Source organism: Ovis canadensis, chromosome 1, assembly GCF_042477335.2.
Source record: "Ovis canadensis isolate MfBH-ARS-UI-01 breed Bighorn chromosome 1, ARS-UI_OviCan_v2, whole genome shotgun sequence".
NCBI lineage: Eukaryota > Metazoa > Chordata > Mammalia > Artiodactyla > Bovidae > Ovis > Ovis canadensis.
Genome location: NC_091245.1, coordinates 93,897,459 through 93,902,511, shown reverse-complemented (window position 1 = coordinate 93,902,511; position 5,053 = coordinate 93,897,459). Strand labels below are relative to the sequence as shown.

The 5,053-nt window shown below is 42.0% G+C and overlaps 1 pseudogene; it reads right to left on the bottom strand.

The window, feature by feature from the left end:
* Positions 1-4,127: 4,127 nt before the first annotated feature.
* Positions 4,128-4,771, bottom strand: LOC138428668 (galectin-related protein pseudogene; annotated as a pseudogene).
* Positions 4,772-5,053: the final 282 nt, after the last annotated feature.

The window sequence follows — 5,053 nt, the reverse complement described above, 5'->3', positions numbered from 1 at the left end:
ATTCAGAAAACCCAGGAAGTCCCAAGACTGGGTGTCTCTTAGCATCTCTGCTTTCCCCCGCTCCATCACTCAGCCCCTTCCACTTTATTTTTCTCTATCTCTGAGCATCTCTGTGTCTTTCTGTCCACTTCTCTCCACCAGCCAGTTCCCATGTCCTCTGTTTTACAGAGCACAGACTTTTCCTCCTTTTAACATTAGCTTTAGTGTGATTTTAAAAATCAGTTTGATATCAGAGCCTCCCTTTCCCTTCAGCTCTGTGACTACATTGCTCAGTCTCTCAGTTTCCCAGTTTCTGGTTCCTATGAAAGCTGTTTGCATGGCCCATCTGTTTTTTTGGTAGAAAATTCCTTTATTATAGTGCAAATAACTTTCAGCAGTGACATCATAATGAAAGAAAACATTTAGCAACATTTGACATGCAGTAAATAAGAAAGTGTTTCTTTGAAAATATGTCATCATAGGAACATTATTTCTTTATTAATAATGTAGCTGGAAAATGCCAAGGCTGTTTCCCTGGAGGCAAAAGAGCTCCCTCCCTCTTTTTGGATATTTTCTTTTTAATACCAATGAAAGGATTTGCCATTTTAGCAAATCATCAATTTTAAGAGTGCTCTCTTTGGAGGTTTTGGCATGATTTGAAATGGGGTTTCAAATTAAAAGAAAACAAAAATTTTAAGACAATTCTGGGATAGCCCAGAAAGTAGAAGCCACTTCTATTAACTTTTAAGTAGAATACATACATTCACTCCAATTTTGATGCAGAAATGAACAGATTGTCTAAAGCCTGCCTATTATTCCCCAGAGCCTGATTGTTATTTATGTTCCTTGATTTTGGTCATATTGCAGAATTAGGGCTCTGGTCAGAAATAACACCTTACACATCCAGATGCTTTCCTGTGAAGCTTAAAATTGTACTTTTCATCCTGAATTCCCACCTTAGACCTCACGTGCTGATGAGAGGATGTGAATAGTTTCCAGTTTCCAGTTAATAATTAGGACAGCTGGCCTAGCGCCCCACCCCCCCATAACTTAACTATACCTAAATCAGACCATCACATCATTCAGCTTAATTTCAATAGGCTTAACCAAGAGGTTCTCACTGACCCCACAGAACAATGAAGGGTTTACAGTGTATCTTTACACAAAGCTGCCTAAGGGCTTGACTGCCAACCACTTCCTGATAGGTAGAGAGAACAGTGTCAGTTCCAACAGTTATACTCCCAACTTTAGTTTCTGCTGAATTATGCAGTGGGTGGGAATGGATGCCCACTCAAAGAAAACATCCTGTTGGGGTTGGAGGGTGTCTTCTACCACAAAGAATCAAAACCCCTACCAATATATTTCAGGGTGCCCTCTAGGTCTCTCTACAAACACGACAAAATCTAGTGGCTGCACAAGGCTAGTCATGGGCTCCAAATACCCAGAGCCAGAGCACAGCCCTTCTGGCTGAGTATGGCTGGTTAAGTCAGCTGGGACATAAAGCTTTTCAATGCTCAGCCAGTCTTGTTGGATAAAGCATCTTCTTACATAACACAATGGAACTGTGCTAAACAGTTTCAAAGTTGGAGAGAATCCAAATATATCACCTATTTAAAAAATTCACAATTTTAGTTTGCTTTTTCTTAAACTTTGGTTCTGAAACACTGTCTACATTCTTGACACGTGAAAATGACGTGGCCACTTCAGTGCCTCTGTGTGTTGTGTAAAAAAACTCAAAAAGTAAAGCAGGACAAGGATGTGTCATAACAAGACACAGTATACTGTACAAACAAAACCTAAATTATATATAAATACACCCCCACCCTTGTTGGCTCAGATGATAAAGCATCTGCCTACAATATGGGAGACCTGGGTTCGATCCCTGGGTCAGGAAGATTCCCTGGAGAAGGAAATGGCAACCCACTCCAGTACTCTTGCCTGAAAAATCCCATGGACAGAGGAGCCTGGTAGGCTACAGTCCAGGGGGTTGCAAAGAGTCGGACAAGACTGAGTGACTTCACACCCCCACCCCAGCACCCCTTTCCCCTGCTACCACTAGCTGACCAGAGCAATGTCAAGGGTCCTTCTCTCCAAGGCCAATGCAGTTTATGAAATCCAGCACCTAGGACTCCAGCCATCCCTTGCCTTGTGGTGACATGCGTATCACTGCAGGCTTTTCTTGGAGACTCCCTGTGGTCTAATCAGTTCCACAAGTACAGGGAAAATCCCAGAGCTTCACTGGAGCATTCACACTATTGGCTGGACTCAAAGACCTAGAGTCCTGGGAGTTAACTTTTCAGATAAACTAAGTGTATCATTTCCTAGGTTGGATCCTATCTTATCGTACTATCTCAGCAGAGCCCAAGAAGTTGGAAGCATCTTCTACTCTGAAGCTCCAAAGTCATTGCTTAGGGATGGGTGAGGGTCACATAATAAAAGCCATACCATGAACTGACAGCTTAGTTCAGTTCAGTTCAGTTCAGTTGCTCAGTTGTGTCCGACTCTTTGCAAACCCATGAATTGCAGCACACCAGGCCTCCCTGTCCATCACCAACTCCCGGAGTTCATTCAGACTCACGTCCATCAAGTCCATGATGCCATCCAGCCATCTCATCCTCGGTCATCCCCTTCTCCTCCTGCCCTCAATCCTTCCCAGCAGCAGAGTCTTTTCCAATAAGTCAATTCTTCACGTGAGGTGGCCAAAGTACTGGAGTTTCAGCTTTAGCATCATTCCTTCCAAAGAAATACCAGGGCTGATCTCCTTCAGAATGGACTGGTTGGATCTCCTTGCAGTCCAGGGGACTCTCAAGAGTCTTCTCCAACACCACAGTTCAAAAGCATCAATTCTTCGGTGCTCAGCCTTCTTCACAGTCCAGCTCTCACATCCATACATGACCACAGGAAAAACCAGAGCCTTGACTAGACGGACCTTAGTCGGCAAAGTAATGTCTCTGCTTTTGAATATACTGTCTAGGTTGGTCATAACTTTTCTTCCAAAGAGTAAGCATCTTTTAATTTCATGGCTGCAGTCACCATCTGCAGTTGATTTTGGAGGCCCCAAAAATAAAGTCTGACACTAACAGCTTAAGTTGATATAAATTCTTTCCAAGTAAGTTCTTTGGGCCCATTTGCTTCTGCTTTCCATTGCATTCCCAAATCATTTTCATACTATACCTTTAAAAATGTATACAACAGTCCATTTTAAAAATTGTCAATGCAATTACCTGTTAATGTGCTTTCAATTAGATTAATAACAACTTGATGAGCTATTATGTAGATCTAGGGAAAACTATTTAGTCTTAAGGAGGCCAATACTGTGCTAATTCACAGTAAGGAGAAAAAGCGATGTAAGTAGAATTTTACATAATCATCAAAAACTTGAAAAGCAGTCTTACTGAACTGTTGCAGTTTTCCCAAAAGCACTTAACAGCAATTTATATCAAGAGATCCTAAGTTTAGGGGTAGGAGGATAAGACAACTCTTTAAGGTAGAAATTCACCTTTCTCATGACGGTAATAGGTAATTTCCCCACTCAGACCTAAGATAATTGTACATTCAAAAGTTCATAACTAACTGTTCTGGAGACATTAATCATTCTCTAACACATACACTTAGTAGAAATAACTACAAGAAAGCTTAAAAAATCTGAGTTAACATTATGCTGTGCAAAAAGAAAAAAAAAAAAAAACCTTGAACAATCTACATTTTATGTTAAATACCCTGACTAAAATGTTGGTTGTGCTACACAATTCCACTTGTTTGCAGAAATGAGTTGATTTCTATGCACCACCTTTGTTGTTGTTTTAAGTCTTTAGCACTTTTTGTTCTAAATATCACTTTGCTTTTAAAAGATGAATAACTTATTACCAAATCACAAATCCATTTCAGTTAAGTCTGAATAAAATCCAGTATAAATGTATTACTTTGTTCTGGGAATAATGGCTCCATGTCTTAGTTCTGACAGCTTCCTAAGGGCAAACCACCATTGAAGTCATTTGGGTGTAAACTGCACAGAAAGAAGAAAACAGTGAAGTCTACCTTTTTGTTTTCTTTTTAAGTCTTCAGACCTTGCTAGGACACTTCTTCCAGACCAACAGTCAGACGGTTGCGGCACCTGATGCTCTGAAACAGGTGTGGTTTAAACAACATCAGCCAAGCTTAGTGATCTGGAGGTCCCCGTTGATCTTTATGGTGTCCATTGCAGATAACATTTGAATGCAGTGGTAAAAATAAAAAAGTTGGTGTCCATCCACAAACACTCGGAAACCTGGATGCTAACAAAGGATTTCCATCCTGAATGGCTGGTCTGGGACGAATGGGAAGTAAGGGATCGCTAACTGTTCTTCGCCCCTTTCCCCAGATATACAAGAATTTCTGAGTAGCTGCTGGTCTGTGAATACTGCTTTGAGTTCAATGCCACCTCTGTGGGAGGATCTTCCAAATCACCACAGGTCAAACTGACGGCAAAGCTCTCCGGGTTGAGGTTTACAATGCCCATCACTAACACCTTCTTGCCTGGTCTCATGCCACCTCTAATGTGCCCACCAAATGGCACGCTCAGTGGTGGGAGGTATATGTCGGCTTGAACAGGAGAGCCCAAGGAGTTGTTTAAATGCGCATCATCTAGCTTCACCACTGCACTGCTGTCGGCCATAGACCCCACCGTCTTCTCGCACAGCGCAAAGGGCTGGCAACTGGCGGCCAGGCGGCGGGGCTGCTTGGCCCACCTTTTTAAGAGAGGTTGCAAAAGCCACAGGCTAGTCTCTGAACCTGTGGCCTTCGAGCAAATCATCCAAGGTTCATCGGTGGTGGCAATTAATGTAACAAGTGTCTGTTTCAGTTACAGGGACTAGATGGAGGTGGGTCTTTCTCTTCAAGGGTTTGTGGGTGGACCAGTTTCATAAATGAGTCCATTGCAACACAGGTGAAGCTCAGTTGAAATGAGTACATTGCCTACTTTAAAGGTCATCTCAGCATTTGTGCCACTGACCTTACTCTACATTAAAAAGTGATCAATGTCTTTATGGTCCTTCCAGAACAAAATCCTTTGGATGAACTCCAAGATGCTTTTGAT